This window comes from Cyphomyrmex costatus, unplaced genomic scaffold (genome assembly GCF_001594065.2).
Source record: "Cyphomyrmex costatus isolate MS0001 unplaced genomic scaffold, Ccosl1.0 scaffold583, whole genome shotgun sequence".
Classification (NCBI taxonomy): Eukaryota; Metazoa; Arthropoda; class Insecta; order Hymenoptera; family Formicidae; genus Cyphomyrmex; species Cyphomyrmex costatus.
Genome location: NW_017280008.1, coordinates 402121 through 421771, shown reverse-complemented (window position 1 = coordinate 421771; position 19651 = coordinate 402121).

Below are 19651 nucleotides of genomic sequence, written 5' to 3'. Positions count from 1 at the left end.
AAATCCTTGTTCTTCCCACGATATGTTAACAACTCCGATGCAATTCCTATACTTTTCTCACGAATTCTTGTAGATTATACAGTTATAGTCATCTAGTAATATCCCAGGGTAACTAGCCTTGCTCCATTTACGCTGTTGAAGTCAATGAAAAGATTGGCACGTTCTACCACTACTTCGTCATCGATAACAATTTGCTCGAACTTGGATGTATTCTTACTATTGGTATCGCTGTATTTTGTGCGAGAGGTATCACTGAAAGTATATCGAATCGAAGACAACGGAGGACTGTAGACAACTCGCGCGATCGATTCGTAGGGAACCTCTTCAGGAACGTGCAGGTTTAATCCCGGACAATGCCCGTCACGCACACGACACCGCGGCGAAAATTCATGAAATTCTTCGTGGCACTCTGTTTCGATCTTTAAAAAGCGGAGGCTTTTAGGCACCGAAGACATCGTCTTTTTTTTCACTGTTTTCAAGCGCACGATCGTGGATTATCCTTCGGGAGCATATTCGCTTTAGCGAACGTTCTTCGGGATCCAAAAATAAACGCATTTGGATGAACAATGTTCGGTATGTCTAATTTACGAGCTTACAAAAAATATACAAGAGACGTCATGTGAATATAAAAAATTAACTCTTGACACTACAGTCCATCATAAAATACAGTTTTAAACATTGGCCTTTCAATTCATTATTTCCTTTTATCGATAGAGAAAATTTTATAATTTGTAACTATAATTATTGTTTTATACATAATCTTGTTTTTTATGTTTTGTTTTATAAATAATCAATTATTTAAAAAAATATTTGAGGAAACATTTGCATTTTCTTTCCATCATATTTAATTAAATTTTTTTCTTCAATGTATTAATTTTCCATTTTAATGTAACATAATTTTGACTTTATTTTCTTAAATTTTATAAAGCTTATAAATTTTATTTTTCGTCGCACATGTAACTTGCAGACAGCCAGGCACAGTCATTACGAAGCGTGTAACGCGACGAAGTAGTTAATAGAGCGAAACTGGGGCGGGATAATTAATGTCGCACCAAAAAATTCGCGCGTTCCCAAGTTGGATGGATCGAGCGACCATCGGAAAAATCGATGATGACGCATCCGTGATGTATCAGCGTCGCGCGACGCGACTCGTTCGACTGACAACGTTCACCGAGCAGCGTTTCATAAACGCATTTATTATGACTCCCAGAGTGAGTATAATTTCGCCTGGTGCGGGGCCCCCACCATATAAACAATTTCTCGGCCCGCCTTGATGAGTCCAGGCGTTATGCGCTATCGGTTACGATACCGATTCCGTCTGATTCCGCCCGACGAGACATACGCGAGTCATCCGACCAGCAAGAAACATTGCAGCAATGCCGGTATCGTGTACAAATTAAATTGAGAAATATTAAAAGTTGTAGCAGTAAAATTAAAAAAATATTGTCCAAGCAGTATTCTTGTTCAGTTGAAAATAAAATTTAAAAAAAGCATCGTATATATTATATTTTGCAAAGCAATATAAAAATAATAAAGCTAAAAACAAGCAAAATTAAAGTGTGATTTAAAAATAATTTATTACAACAAGAAACAGTTGCTCTCAAGAATCTGAATATTCTTGTGTTGTATAATAAAGTATTTTTTTTTAATCGATACCTTAATTTTGCTTGTTTTTCTCATTATTATTTTTACACTGCTCGTAAATATAAGTAAATTCTTTTTTAAATATTTTCTAATTATTATATCGTAAAATTAGAAAAAAATTCGCTGCGATTTGAACGTAACACCAGTTAGAAAAAAATTATTACAAATTTATAAAAAAATTATCACACGTTCGTTTCAAATATTAATTAAATTTTTGATTAAATTTCAGTTTCACATATCCGTGTTTTAGCATTATGAAGGTTAATGTCATGATCGACGGCATGTAGATTTTTTTTGCGGCACAACCTGCGGCACGAATGTCACTCGAGGAATCGATACAGAACCAGTCTCTGAGCGGCTGTAATGCGGGAAATAATTCAGAGGCTATTTTGGGATGAGAAATCGCTTAAAGTCGCGAACAGAATCGAGTAAACCGAGCGGTGGTCGAAGGTGAACTGACGCCATGGCTGATTTGTGTCATCGATGCAGCACGAACGTTAATAAGAAGCATTAACGGTACCTCGTTAAAGATTAGTCAGTACTGTGCGAATTTTCGCGACTGATTCTCCTAACTCGATAAATGAGAAATAAGAGCACAAATGAAAGGATGTATCGATTCTAGGTATTTTTCGACGAATTTGAAGTAATTTTTCTTCAGCCAATTGTGTTCTACTTATATACAGAAAATAAATATTTAGCAAATTAGGATTTTCTATCAAATATAAAATTAATATAAATTCGCAAAAATTATAATAATTCTAGATTGGAAAGAGTTTGGCTGTATTAATTGGAATACTAATTAAACATGGACAAATCAGAATTTTCTAGTTGAATCTATATATTTTTATAATTCTGCTTGAGATAATCAGAATTCTGATGATACGATTAAAATCTTCTAACTTGTTCATTTTCAAACAGAATTTTTTTTCCGTGTACGACATTAATTTTTCATCAGCACTTTAATTTATTTCTAGATCCTAGGCAATTCAAGGCATTTTATACCGAATAATTTTATTTTAAGTTAGGATGCAGAAAATGTAACAGATTCTACCTTCAAAGGAGAAATATATCTCGAGCCGCTTGATCGATCGCTGGCGATCTTCATGCGAATGTATAGTGTGACACTAGGTTTATCTAACGTGTGCGATATGCAACTCGAAGCTCTCGATGCGTGACCATATGGTACCAGCCCATATTTATTTACAGTGTACTCGGAAGTCGAGCCTTTCCTACACATGCAGACGATTGTTGCATCACGGAAATGCACCGTATCCCTTCGACAGGTACGATCGCTATGAGTATTGCTTTCTTTTTAAAAAAGATACTCTTAATTTTTACATTAATAAATTTGAAGTGATTCTTCAACACTAGTTACATAATTACGCACGTTCTCTAATTTAATAATTATTAAAAAATTTTATATCAAATTATTATATAAATACATTGATGCCCGTTTCTATTCTACAGTTTAATTTTCGGATCAACTAACTTTTCATCTTTTTTTCTAATTCTAAAAATTAGAAAAAGGTAGAATTAGATGAACTAAAATTAAAGTTAATGTACACTGATAGAACGGGCATCTATGTATTCATACGATAATCCGATATAAAAAGTTTTTTAATAATTATTAAATTAGGAAAAAATAAATATGTACAAAAATCTCTTGAAAAAGTTTAACAGAAGTGTTCAAATAGTGATTCGATTCGATCCTGTTTAATGCTAATTAGCTACTTGTTTTCTAGTGCAATAAGCTATGATTTCCATGCATAATGCAGGATCAAAGTCGAAACGGAAATAATAATAGAGATGATGATGTGATCGGCACGCGTCACCGTTCCGATTTCTATTCAAATACATTTCGGTCTCATCCCGATTGAACGAGGCATTAAAATGCTTGGTTCGGGGGTCCAGCCACACGGTCTATTAAACATTAAATTTAAGCAGCGGCTTCCTGCATCGCAGATCCGTCATGTGTAAAGTCTGCGCGGAGAACGTGACATTACATCGTCGATGTATAAAGCATAGATTTAAAAAAAATAATCTGTATTTGCATATATATGCGTATCGATACTATTGATCGCGATCAACTTAATTCTTCACGAAATCGCCAAGTGAAATGAAAATGGAAAGCAATAACAAGATAAATTTAATTTCAACGATTAGAAACTAAGAAAACTGACGATCCCTTTATCATCAAAAGTAATCTCCAACTTATAAGAGATTAATGTTCATTTCTACCAATGTATAGATTAACTTTAATCTCGGTTTAACATTTACTCTTTATCTTTTTCTATAATTCTAAAACTAGATTAAGGCTTTCTACATTGATAGAAATGGACATACAATTCTAACGGTAACCTAGAAATGTAAGCTTGAGAGAGTATAGCAAAGCTCTCTCTCTCAATAGAAAAATAGCTAAATAATTAAGAATAAATAATTTAGATGAAACAAATCAAAATTCTATGTTTCCGAAAATTAATTTCTATTCTCAACTTCAGCATATTGGTGCTGCGAATACCTCTTCGTTCATTGTATAAATTATAAATTTATACTGAAATCGATATACATATAGCTTATGTATTTCGCGCACGTAAAGTCTTAATGGCTTCCGCGCATTGAAGCATCGAGCTGCATTCCTAATCGTCATCCTATCGCGGAGTTTTGAGATCATAAATGCACGAAGTAACTGGGAACGACAGTAACCCATGCGGAGTTAGAATAGTGTAGAAAATTGAGTCATTAACCCGTGTATATAATAAGAGTCCAGCGTGCGAACGAGCGAGCAAACGAACGAGTGGGTGAATGTGCGAAAAAACATACGAGTGAAAAGCAAAACGAGAGAATGGATATATGAAATCAGCAATATATGTTTTGTAAAAATAAAAATGATTATAATAAGATAACTCAAATTCGTAAAGTAGAGCAAATCTAACTGTTGCAGAAATATAAATTTAAGGGAATCAGTAATAATTTATGACATTCTATAATATTTAAATCTGCGTATGACATTCTGTATCAAGTATGCAAAACATCTTTGTTTTTTTAACGAGATTTTGCACAATACAGAAATATAATTTCATAATACATGTATAACATTGAGTTAAATTTATTGTAAACTTAAAATTGGTATGAAATTTAATTTAAACCTTGATTAATTTTTTTTATTAATTACGTAATCTATTAAGTATCCTGTAATCGTATTCTTGTTTTTTTTTTTTCAACGAGATATCTTCCATAACACATAAATGTCAGTATTGAACTAAATTTAATTTTAAGCAAAAGATGAACATGAAATTAAATATAATTTAAACCGAGAATCACTTTTTCATTAATCACATAATCTATTAATCATCTTGCAATCTAGTATCGAATAAAGCTGTTGAGCTCCCAGAGCTGCTCTGCAACATCGCCATTTTCTCGAACAACTGTCACGATACACGGATATCAGAACACGATGTATCTAAAATACACCGAGGATTAGTGCAATTTTGTGTTGAGGCAACGCAGAAGATACCAATGTAGTCGCGTGGGTGGAAGGAAGGAAAACGACTACGTCGTTATTTAGTTCCCGACGACGACACGAAAGACCGCCACTTTGCAGGAGAACTCGAGCTTGTTACCGACCAGCCGAAGCCCGGACTCGAATACAATGTTTTACAGCTAGGTTACTAACGGCACCAGCACTGGAACAGCTGGGCTACACTGCTCGACAAGGTTGAGCTAGGTAACATGGCCCCAGAACACTATGTATATGTATTATAACTCTGTACGCACGCCTGCGTAGCACACCGTTGCTACAACGACACCAATAAAGAAGAGGAAGACAAACTGAGTCTTCTATGAATCAGATAGATTGTTCCATAATTCCACCACACTTATAAACATTTAAAATTATGTTACTATCAGTAAACAAATTAGCAAGTCTGTTTTTTAATTATCGTAAATTGTATGCAATGCATCGTTAGTCGATTTGCATAAATTAAATCGTAGAAGTAAGATATAACATAGAGCTCACTACATTTTTAAATTAATAGAAAAATTAATTTTCTTTCAGAATTTCTTTTAAATATTTTTTTAGATAAGTAAACATTTTTAATATATAAAAATTTATACCGAATTTAATTTAATGTGTTGATGGATATAAAAATAACGAAACGTTTAATATTTAATACACATTGCAGCCCGCATTTAACAACAAATAATATATTATTATATTTGATTGTCGCGGTGCGCTTTTACATTTATATGATAAATGTCGACGCCTTCACACGGTCTGTATGTGACAGCCGTGCAGGTATTATATCATCCTCCTCTGTCTGCAGGTTTCAAAAATGTTCGCGTGTAACATTTGTACGAGAAAACGACACGTTACTATATGTTAGATTTATACATTTTAATTAGATCTATTTTGTAACTGAATTGCAATTAAATGCGTCACTAATTGGAATCTTATTAAATTCCTATAGAGAGTCTATTATAAACGCAGCTGGTATACCGTCGAAATTATTTATGTTTTATATATATATATATATATAAGTAACTGTAAAGTAACAGTATTATTCGCATAAAAGATGGCAAATTGCAGATAATACTCCTATGTTATAATTAGAAATTTATTTACGATGAACGGTGCCTCGTATACATAAATGCATAGTAAAAATCATTTCGTATTATGTTGGAAACGATCCACCCAAGTTCTTGTTAAAATTTTGTGTTAAATTTTTTAATATATTCAAGTGTTAATTTAACATAACGTGATTATGTTATTTAAATAGTTTATATTAAATTGATATTCAATATTTCTTAGTATTAAAGTAATACAATTTATAAATAAACGAATAAATAACATAAAAATAATATATTTTAAAGTATAAATTTTAAGATAAATGATTAAAATGTGTTAATTTAACATATAGTTTTATTTAAAAAATATGTTTCTACGGTTTGTTTGCAAATTGTCAATATTACCTTTTTCGTATTTATCTTCATAAATAATATTTATGTTATTTTCTAACATGTATTTAATAAATTAATACATAAATTGAGTGGGCTGCTTGGAGCACGTAAAATATGTAAATTTAACACAAATTTTCCAACAGTGTGTGCATAATTATCGCAATATTCCTCGAGAAACTTGTGATGTATGTTGTGTTTAAAATAGTTTCGTATTTTATAGAGATAGTGGGCGCACCTTCGAACGATGTCCTACGTTCCTCATAAAACTGATAAAGACAAGCACCGATTCGACCACATGCCTTGGCAAAACGCCAATACCGTCGTCCTTCTCATGTTACGTGCGGTGATCTATGACAAACGATCTTTGGCACTATCGTTATAATGTCGCCGGCAATTTTCTTTAAGCGTTTTTCATCCGCCACACAGGATGATTTTCCATTCTTGGAATAAAGACACTTTATCTTGCAGGATAAAATAAACACGCTTGTTAGTATACGCATCCCACGTTTCCCGATCAACCCTTCAAAGCTGTCAGTGAGTCTATTGAACCCAAGTCTATTGAAACTCAGTTATAAATCTCTTCATCAAAATGTCCAACAATTTAATTTTCTGAATGTTACATTTACAAATTTAAATTATTATTAATTGTAAGATATATTACATATTGAGTATTTATTCTTTTTAATATGAGTTGTGTCATTCTGGTTCCTTGAAATAATTAAGTAAATAAAATCACAATTTATAACCGACTGAAGTCCCAGCGAAAAATCAAGCAAAGCGAGATGAAGCGATTGCTGGTTCGGTTTATCCAATACGAATTTCGCGTTCAGTAAAATTGCAGCTCGCTAAAAATCAATCAATGTACACGATATAAATGAGAGATCGATACATATACGCCTACCTTTTGCCATTTACCGCGGCAAAGATGTCACGCGAACGTACACGTTTTCTACAGTTTTAATCATTCGTGAACGGCAACAGATTGACGTTTCGCTTCTTCGCCTCACCTGCTCTCCGGATAACGGATGAGAACGGCGAAAAAAGACGTCGGTGATACTATTGTGCTGCAACTCCGATTTACTTTCTGTCATTGCAGCTCGCGGTCGTTCCAGTTTCAATTCGCGAAATCCGGTATTAAGCGACACTTGAAAATATGTAACACGGAACGTGAATTTTTCTCACCGAACATCTCCCCTCTTCGGAGCATTCTAATGCTCATTCTGCCAATATAAACTAACTTTAATCTCGGTTCAACTTTTTATTTATTTCTAATTCTTACAACTAGAAAAAAATTAAAATTGAAACTTAATTAGAAATTAAAATTAAACTACTTAAATTAGTAGAAACTTGTTAAGTATAAATCTGCAAAATCCGAAAATACACTGAAGACAGTATTTAGTACTTGTGACTATAAAATTGTAAATATAAACGGTAAAATAATTAAGATTAAAAGCTCCATTTTTTTAATTATTATTGCTGTAATATTATAATAATTATTATGTTTATAATTCTACTAAAAATTTATATAGTTGGCACTGAAAAATGAATATAAATAAATTATAAGTATAATTAAATTGTGATAATTGCAACCATGTTTTCTCCTAACATTGTACATTACTGAAGTATCTGAAAATTTAATTAGACATAAATCTAAAAATAATTTATTGGCTCATCATAATAATTATATAGAACGCTCACACACATAAATTGGTTGTCGAAATGTTAAAACTTTTTGCAGCATTGCTCATCATGCTTGAAATTCTTACTAATTATTTTAATTGGTAAATACAAAATTATTTTCAGTCTTGTAACTGGTTAAATTTTTTAGATACTTCAACAAACAAAATCGGTTTTTCTGAATAAAAAAGTAAAATTGTATGTATCTCTTATAAATATTATGACACTAAAGAATGCGATAAACAAGACAAACAAATTTAAAAAAGATAACAAACAAAAACTTAGAAATATAACGGTACTGATTATACTTGTATAAACAAATAGCTCCATAAATATTTAGAAAACACGAGAAAATTGCGTATTTTTGCATAAAACTCAGTTTAGTCTAAATATATCTTTCCGTTCAACCAAGATAGTATTTTTTTTTCAAGCCGGTGTATATGCGGAGAGGATTGTAGCAATGCTGTGGCAACAAGGGAAAGTGGAATTTGGACTACACGCAGGAGCGCGCGCGAGCGAGCGAGCGAGAGAATGGATTTCGTGGGGATGCAAGACACTGGAGCACTCGACGGACGGAGAATGACGGTAAATGACGTAAGATAAGATAAGGCAAGGTGAGGTTTGGTGAGTTGAGAGAGGCTTCTCTTATGGACATCCTTATAAGGTTGCGGCGCCCACGTGCGTGTGGTTCTCGACGACTCGCGGTGCGCTTTCGGACAAGGACTATACAAGTCTGCCTTTTTTTTTTACCAGCTATGTACAAGAAGGATCTTGTACCTTAAAGTGCGTGACGCACTCATTCCGGTAAATATTTTTTTCCACAGTGTTAATTAGAGAATAAATAAATTAAAATCTCTCTCTCTTTACCCTTTTATCAAAATGTTTTTTTCATATTGTATAATAGCTTGTTGTACTATTAATTTGAAAATATGAGTTTGCCAAAATAAAAAATGTGATTATAAATAGAGAATTTTTATTGTATAAAGATTAGAGTTTATTTTTAATTGGAAACCAGTAATTTTTTTAATTTGATAATTTCTCAAGTTAAAGGAATTTAATACGATTCTCAGTATCAGGCGTCAGCAGAACATTAATTATAATATAAAAACATTTTACATCTCTAATAAAAGTATATATTATATATATAAATAAAATAAATAAAAATGTTTGTGATAATAAGGCTCAATATGTATTTAACAACTAATATAAAGAGATAAGGGCAATGAGACAATAATTTCGTTAAAATCTTTTTAAATTAATCTAATATATTGTAAAGAATATATTAGATTATATATATAATGCAATATATATTAGATTAATTTAAAAAGATTTCAACGAAATTATTGGCTCATTGCCCTTATCTCTTTATATTAGTTATATTAGTACTATATATTAAAAATAATTAAAATTTTTTAACAGAGGGAGTATATTTATATAATAAGATAAAACATAGATTTTTCCTACATTTTAATTGTGACATACAATTTGGACAATTTCATTATGATCGTAAAAATAAATGTAAACAAAAATGATGATTGAAAATCCTAAAAAAATAATCGTTGAAATTATAGGAATTTTTTTTTTTATTTTATGTTAATTGCTGCATTAGTCTGAAATCTATTTTAGATTTTTAATAAAGTTAATTTTATTTTAAAACATACATTTTATTAAAAGATACGAAGGAAACGTTTAATTTTAATAACTTGCGATAACTTTTCAGAACACACATAGAGATCTAAATACAAGATTAATCACAGTGACCGAGATATATCGACGAAATTAGTCATCAAGCCTTTTACTCTAATATCTCCGTCTGTCGAGGATATCGCCGAGATTATTTGTGCGGGCGTTCTCTGTAATGCACAGCAGGATTACACGCAGAATGCGTGTCAGCCACTTGTTGCACCACATTCTATGTGAAGTTGTGTCACTGATTGTGAATTACCTATATCGCAGAGTGCATGCCCCGGACTATTTGCGATAGTCAATTAAAAATTTTTAATTGCATAAAAAATAACAATGATAAATAATATTCGTATTTTTTTTAATATCGATACATGTTGTATATCGTTCATTTATTATAATAACGACACAATTTAAAAAAATTAAGTTTTTCAAAAAATAAGTTTAAACGTTTTGAATTATTAAAATATTCTAATATTAATTTTGTAATAAAATTTTTGTGTAATAACTAATTGTAAAAAAAAGTATATTCTTTTAAAGATATAGATTCTTTTTGTTCTTCTTTATATTTTTCTGTAAGCAATTAAAAAAATGATAATTTTTGAATTATGTTATCTTTGTAACAAGCGATATGTGTAGAATATTTTATCTCTTACTTGCCTGCCCTTCCGCCTCCTCAACGCAATCACTTCGTCACGTTATACTTGACGTGCGATCGTCGCGCGCTTATTATTATCGTTTGGCGCGATGCAATTAATAACGCCGTCGTGCGGAGCGTAATTGACGAACGTGCCCCACTTGCTAATCAAACATGCGCGTCCTGTTACGCGTGGCGCGTTACTCTCAATCTTCGGTGCAGGCGTCTTAAGTGCATCTACTTGAATATCTGTCCACTGTCGCTTACCAAGCTCCAGATACTGCGGCCGAAATAGAGCGCGGACAAAAATAGACACGCGTTGTCCGTGAATGCCCGTTAATGCGTGAGATGAAAGAAATTGCGACGGGACGAGCGTATTAGAACGCATGACGCCAGTTATCTAAGCAACCTAGCAGACTTCTCGTAAGATCTGCATTTCTTTGAAGAGATCAAAATCCTTAACTCTAGATTCAGAGGAAAAACATAGATTGCAATTATAAAGAACAACAGTACAAATTTCAAAATTAATGTACATAATTGAATAAATTATTTTATAATTATTGCAACTGGAAAATAGTGTACATTAATTATATATATAAAAGTTATAGTTGTCACTTTTATAGTTGCTACCATGTTTTTCTCTGACAAGAAAATCGTCGAAATTGTTTTTCATGATTTCGAATGAGTTTTGAATGTACCTATTGTAGAACGTCACAAATATTAGAATATTTTTTTATTTCCTTTCAAAACAACTCTTAGGATGAGAGTATTATAAATTAAAAGATTTGGCATTTTTTTTTTTAAATGCAACACTGTGAAAAAAAACTGTTCATTTAATTAGATTAATTTAGTTTGTCTTTATTTCTTTTGTTGGAGAATGTAGATACCGTATTTAAGTCAAATATAATATTTTTTTGTCTTAAATACATTATTATTCGTCATCAAAAGAAATAAAGAACTAAATTAATTTAGTCAACTGAACAATTTTTTTCTAAATGATAAGAATATCATAATATTTTTGTATAAAATTTTTTCATATAACCTCATAGAGTTTTGAAGATAACTGAAAATAAAAAAAAATTCATTATTTTCGAGGTGTTATTTCAAGTCTTAAACCTTAAACAGACAAAAAATATAGATTATACATTTTTTTAATGGTCTACATTCTACAATATATTGAAAGCTCATCAAAATTAGTGAAGGACAGTTCCGACGAATGTGAATGTAGGTAGAGTCCAGGTAAATCTCTGAGATTAAAAGAATCCTGAGATTGAATTTCTCAACGAGCATCTGCCAATCAATCTATATTTGACAGAATGATATGAAATAAAACTGGATCAGACACAAATAATTCACAGATCCACTCATGTATTAGACTTGAATCGAAGCCTCGTTTGTCTGGCAATGAATTTGCGTTGAATCATACGCGACAAATAGCAACCGCTATTTCTTTTAATGTGCGCAAAAAGAGGCAGTCAATACGTGCATTTTCCCAACGATTAGTCGACTGCACGTGCAATGCCATTTTTTTTTTTTTTCAGGTCACGAAGGTCAAACGCTTTAAATATGGACAATAGTAAACGCGACGCGTTATGCGGCTAGACGCAACTCGGTCGATTGGCATTTTGAATGCGAACAAGCGGAAGAGCCTTTGTGCATTTCCGAACGACACGGACGATACGAGTTTAGTTTTCATCGTCGTATTGATTACCTCGAGTCGTGGCGTTAGAGTTTGAAATGCGAATTGAAATCATTTTGCAAAAAAATAAATTTAATATAATGGTAACATATTAGAAGAGTAAAGTAAAAATCCTATAAAAATTCGTTTCTCTCTAATATTCTTATATTTATACTTCTTATAAATACAACAGCATGCAAAAGCATCCATTCCGATCAAATAGATTTTTCACATTTTCTTTTAAAAGTAAAAGAAATTTTTACTAATATTCTAGAGAACGCTATTAAAAATTAATATAAGAAATGATGAACGTTATTTATACTAACCAAAAATTTCTCCCAAAATAAAAAGGTAATAGCCAAAATTGAACAATAATGAATGTTACAGAATAAGAACCACATTTATTCTTTAAGAAAATAACAAAAATGTTTCGATTCTAATGACAATTAATTTTCAGCAGTTTGGTAAAAAGCATGAAAATTCCTTTGGCCTTCGCTTTTGAAAGAAAACATGAAAAATCCATCTGACTGGAGACTATTGTATGCCACTGTATATTCTGAATATCCAAATATATTTAAAAGGATTAAATATGTTAGCTTCATGTTTCCTAATGAGCTCGATAAAAGGAAACTTTAAAACAGATTTTAGAAGTAGCCGCTTTCGCTTAGATTTAAAGTTATAAAAGATTAAATGCTTTATATGAACATAATATCTCCTTGCTACTATGTGGTTTAGTTCTTGTAACAAAGTTCTCCATTTAGTTCTCGTAACAAAGTATAATGATGCAATTGCACTCCAACGACGCGTTTCGCTGATCATGCTGCGTAAAAACTGTTACACGCGAATATGCGTCTCTCATTCCTCGTTTCAGAACATTTCTCGCGGAATTCGCGGCGGCCTGCGTCATATCGAGGACGATCTGTGCGCGTTATGCGTGAGAGCGCGTTGCGATGCCGTCCGTGAAAAATTCACGCGCAGCGTTACGGTAATTGTGTCGGAAATTCTCGCGAATTAATCGGCCCGCCGGTAAGTTCGCTAACGAACCAAAACATTCGTTACCGCAGAACTCAATGGCACCCATTCAGCGAGAATAGCGCGATGACGTAATGAATTAACAGCCAATTGAAGAAGGTCGTATCGAAACTTGGCAAGGATATCAAAGTGCCGGAAATTACCCGCAACCTCGAACAACTCTTCTCTAGGAAACAAACTAAACATCAAGTGCTAAAACGATCCATGTATGCAACATACTCGCTTGAAATTCAACTTTTTCTGTACTACTATAACTACGATTAATTTAAAAAGTAACTTCAATACGAAGAAAAATATGGTTGACCCGTGTAAAATTAGTGTCCACTTTTGAAGAAATTAACTTTCTATTCATTTGAATGCTCATCGTTTGCACATGTATGCACATTTCGAATTTCCGTTGGCACACTTTTGATATAAAAAGTATCTAAGTATTTTATAATATATGGCTGTACAACGGTCGTTCATTTATGGTATATCAGAAAAATAAAGTTAATTTTATATAAGTAGGCATCTCTCTAGCGCTCTTACTAATATTACTTAACATTTTTCTCCGTGTACCTACATGATTAATTTTTTATGTAAAAATAACACCCTATACTGCTAATAAAAATAAAAATAGATTTATACATTTATTATAAATGCGTAGAGTGCTATTTTTATTAAATAAATTAAATCACATACGTATATTGAAGTCACTTAGAACACTTTAATTTGCAGTGTATAAAAATTAATTGCTGTAATTATTATAAGCTACGCTTATGTAAAAACTCACGAAGAGAATGTATATATACATAGCTATGTATTGCGTATAAAGTCTATTCTATAATTATGTAAGCATACATGGAAAATTTTTTCTTAGAGTTTACCATAAAAATATGGTAGTCATGGTGAGACAACACTGTATTTCAAAGAATTTTATGCAAATCTCTTTCATTCACTAATAAAAATACAATCAAATATGTATAAAAAATAAATTTGAATAATTTTACTGAAGTGCATGGTAAAAATTTTTTAAAACAAATTGTATTATTGTATTGTACTATAACTACTGTAATATATTAAATTTCAAGAGAAAATTCTTTCCATGCAGTTATGAGTAATTGTAGTTGAAAGAATTGACTAATCACAGTCAGATATGAAAAGAATATTCGGCTGTGATTAGTCAATTCTTACAATCACTTCCAGCTGCACTTACGTTGTTGTAGCATGAGCTTAAAGAAACAGGGAGAAAGGTGGTATACATATACTCAGGGTAAGCGCAGATAAGCAGCGCGGTCCGTGATAAGCAGATGATCGATGCGCTTCCGGTAGCGTAAAGTGTTCCAGGCAGCAATTATCGATAATTACAAAATAACTGATCTGATGCTTCGTACGCAGTCGGGTAAAAACCTTAACACGCATTAGCCATAGATCGTGCACGGGCAATGCACGAGTGTGCGTGTAACCGGCTATTGGCAAACCCTCGCCTTTCTTGGTGACTGATCTGACTCATTCAACGATGGAAAGAACGCATTAATAAAAACCGTGCCAATTGTTTTATAAAAGAGTAGAGCTGCATTCAAAGCCAAAGACATTGGAAAATATTAATATACTCAAGTAAAAACAAGGTACCAAGCGCGGAAAAATGTTTCCAGTAAAGAAATATAAATTAAAATAAATATAAATTAAATATCTTGAAAGAGCATTAAGCTACTTTACATAGTAAAAATATTTTTTTGTTTATGTTAGAAACGATCCACTGAAGTCCTTGGTAAAATTTTGTGTCGAATTTTAGTATAGCTGAATGTTAATTAATATAATATGATCGTGTTATTTTAAATATTTTGTATTAAATTAATATTTAAGATTTCTTAGTGTTAATAACACAATTTATATAATAAGTGAACGGATAACATAAAAATAATATTTTTTTAAACAAAGGTTCTAGTATCAATAAATAAAATGTATTAATTTAACATATTATAAATATTAATTTTAATGAAAAAATATAATTATTTACAAATTATATCAGTGTTACGTTTTTTGTAAAAATTTTGTATATATCTGTGCTACTTTTTAACATTTTCATCTTGTATTACTTTAACACAATTTGGGGCATATAAAATATGTTAAATTTAACATAAATTTCCATATGTAAGGAAATAGTGTTGTAATAAAAAAAATAACAGAAATATCTCTTCAAATTAACTTGAATTGACTTGAATGATATTTCAATCACTATAGATGTACAAGGTCGTAAACTGCAAGGGACAATGACCTTCTTCTATGTACTTTTGCTACGGAAAAATCGATTGTATTGTAGAAGTAAGTTATCAATATTTGCTATTTATTATATACTATTCCAAAATATTATAAACTTTATTTGTTCTACTTCTTATTCAAAATAATTATATTCAAGATAATTCGATCCGAGGAAATAAGTGGATTTAACTTTGCAAACTTCTGTCTTTAGCGTACAGAAGAACGCAAAGTATAGAGCTGTAATGAAGAACGGCAGAGAAAAAGGTAAAGGCTATTATTACATAAATATTGGCTGATTTGGTGTTGCTCGTGTAGGCATGAATTTACACGGAACAAACATCGCGGAACATGATGCCATTCCCTTTAATTCCAGAGCACTCGACCACGAAAGCTCGCGCTGATGCGACGTCGTAATTAAATTTCGATTTGCACACACGGTCAGCCGGAAGTCGATTGGTTCCCATCGCAGAATTTCCTGACCGCACGCGATCGCGGCAATACCAGAACTCGTATCTTAAAATCGCATCGCAAATACGCGATTAAAGACATGATTCCTTTAATCTTGCAATTGTACCGACACAGCGGTCTTTATTTACTATTGCACCGATTTCTTTTTATCGCTTTCGTGAAACAAAGGAATTTTCTAACGTGTGATATAAAAAGAATTAAAAAACATCTCAAAAAATGATCATAAATTGTTGTAATTTACACTGCGCGAGGAAATCATTAGTTAATAAATTAACTTCCTGCTATTATATAGATTATTTTAAAACACAGCTTTATCTAGTTTTTTTTTTACTCGTTTTGAATATGCAAATATCAGTGGATAGCTATTGTGGCGAACGAATAAATAGTGACAAACCCGGCTGATAATTTGAATCCCAAGGACGAATGGAAGCCTTAGAAATAATAAAAGCGTTGGCGGTTTAATATTGTGCAAAGTGCGCGACGTATGTAGTATGAAATAATCAAAGCTCCCTCCCAAGGCACAATCGTGTGATGATGAGCAATACAACGAATTATAAGTAGCATCATCGATGAACTAATACGACGTGTTCGACAATATCTCATCATTCTCTAAAATTAAAGTATGTAATTCTATGTGTAAACAATTTTTTTAATTAAATATTATATAAATAAAAATTAATTTCCATTCTTGCTTATTCAAACAAGTAAGCGGATAAGAATTATTCCTAAATTTTAGATAAACGTCGTTTCTAAACTTCAGATTAGTTTTTTTAATGAGACAATGACTGAATTGTTTCTGCTAGAAAACTTAAAATGGTTAACACTAATAAAAAAATTACTAACGATAAAAAGTTCCAAGATAATACAGCACGCGGATTTCTCATCCTATTTTCACGAAGGAAAAATTTCACTGTAAATTCATTACAGAATATGACATTCTTCTTTCAAACACCTCTGAGTTAGTTAGATAGGCGAAATTTCAGAATCGATATCTGGCGTCTTGCATCTGGCAGTCAGCATCCGTCGGAGAATTAATAACATCAAGAAGCATCACGAGGGAAATACCTCAAATTTGCTTGCGCTTGCAAAAAGCGAGCTTCTCGAGAGGCGCACAGTATATATATTGTGTGAGAGGCTGTCCAACGAAGCACCCATTGCTAATATCGATCGTGCCGCATTTGCAATGTGTACGTGAACGACTGGAGTGTCCGAAGTGTCCGAGGGGTGATCTGATTCACGCGATCATACGAGTATTTCTAGCGGGCGGGCCAGGTGTACGCCACGAAAACGACTTAGTGATATAGCGAATATGAAATTTTGCAGCGAGGTAAATATACGTTTAGCGGATTATAAGTTGCAAAAAATTTTAGCTCGTTAAGAGAGATTCGTGTTGGAAGGATTGCAAATCTCCGCTTGCGAATATAATGCTGTTTCCTTTCCAGAAATGTTTAATGACGATGACAGCTTTAAGATTATTTACACAATAACTCCGAGCAGTGTGAGAACAGCGATAACTCAAGATAACACGTGTAATCCGCGGCGGAATGCTCCGCTCTCGGTTAGCTCCCGGTAATAAATGCTACTGGAGATAAGTAATGTTCATTCACATGCGTTGGCACAAAACCTTTGATAAATACGAAAATATTTCATTCTCGTCCATATTTTCTTTCAACATCATTTTGAACTTTCAACGTGCAATGAATTGCAACAATTTTAACTTTTGGGGAAGGGAGAGACTCTTGTTGAAACGATTGCGATCTCTTCCACTACTTACAATTAGTTATCCAAATCTTTTGCACAGCACCTCCGAAAATCGTTCACATCGCGATACGATGGTTGGGAAACACTGCGTAAAAAGGATTAACGCTCGAAAGCGCAATGATATTTCTTCCCATGCGTGCCGCAACATAAAGTGGTTAACAATAAAGCAATTCCCGCGCGGTCTTTAAGAACCTCTGCGAATTATGAATGCTCCGGTGAGCATTCAACGAACGAAATGCAGGTTTCACGTCCGCCGCCTACGAGATACGAACACACGGAATAATTGATAAAATTTTGTGTCAAATAATTAATTATACCAACCGGTTTCGTACCTCCGAGATTAAATCCTGATTAATAAACTAATAATTTTACACACAACATAGACCTTTTCCAAACAACATAAATACAGTAAATAATAAATCAAATTTCATACTGATTTATGAAGATACGTTATATTTTACAAAAGCCATTCTTTACGTCATTTGATTAAATAATAATTCATCATAATAAAAGCTGAAAAGAAAAACAAATATGATAATTTGAAATCTTCAGAGAACGTCATATAAACACTCACCATTTTTATAAATTATAATTCTTTATAAATAAAAAATATAATTTTCCTTTACAATTCTTAGATAAATATAATCTTCTTTCTTCTTCCTCCTGCTTATTAAGCAGGCAATTAATCGAATATGTCATCTATGCAAAGAAATAAAAAAAAATTGATTGCCATTTGTTTTATTAAAAAAAAAAAAAATCTTTTACTCTGAGGAACTATATAAACTTATATATAGTAAAGTTTAGGAATCTCTCTCGAATTATGAATGCCCTGATAAGCATTCAAGAGCTCGACACGGTGAGCGACTGCTGCCTAGTCCATTTACGCGAAATATTTTCACATGGCTCGAAAAATGAGTATTGTGCCTGGCGGTCGTGTGTTCCGCCAGATCAATTATGCTAGTCTCCCCTAACGCGCCGCTCGCTCGCTCGCTCTCTTACCGCAATGTGCCGCCTCGCGAACGAATGTAACGGTGAGCAGCCGACGAGTGTGCATCCGAAGTGCAGACTGCAACGAGCGAAAACTTCATGCCCGGCCTCGTCTATAGTTGATGGTACCCGGCGCGGTCGTGCTCGTGCACGCTGAATTAAATATCGCAAGAGATATATCCACCCCAGGCACTCCTATCTCTTTCTCCAAGACTGCTTCGAGAATGAACGGGCTCCCCGGTCGAAGTTTTGAGGATTTATACATAGATTACGGAGATAACTTCAAAAATTTGCGAAAACGGGAAACGGAATTAGTTATTTCATCGGATGAAAATTTATAGCAATTGTATATCGTTCGTGTCTTTCCGATGATTATAGTTTGCGATCTTTCGTTTTTTATTTCTGCGGCTCTCGAATAATCTCTAATGCTTCTATTAGATCTTGATACAAAATATATTAATGTGCCAAAGTATATTAAAATAATGATACACAACCTTTTTTAAGGATTATTTTCAGAAATAAGTAGAACAATCCAATCTTTGGAAATTCTTCAAATACAAAATAAAGTCTTCCTTTTACAAAACCATCATTTTCTTGAGATAAATTAAATAAACGTTCTCTTTAATAGCCATTAATTTGGTCAATTATTCGCAAGATGACCGTGCAAGATTGTTGAGGAATTCTCGAACAACCGCTTCGCGCATTTTCAAGGATTAAATAATCAGTTATTTAAAAATTTCATTTATTCTTTTACTAACGTAAATTAACTTTAATTGATTTAACAATCTTTCGCGGACCCCATAATATTTATTCCATTTATATAGAATGGAAAATATTTTATTATATAAAATCGCTTTTTTGGTTTTATAATATCCTTTAAAAAAAAT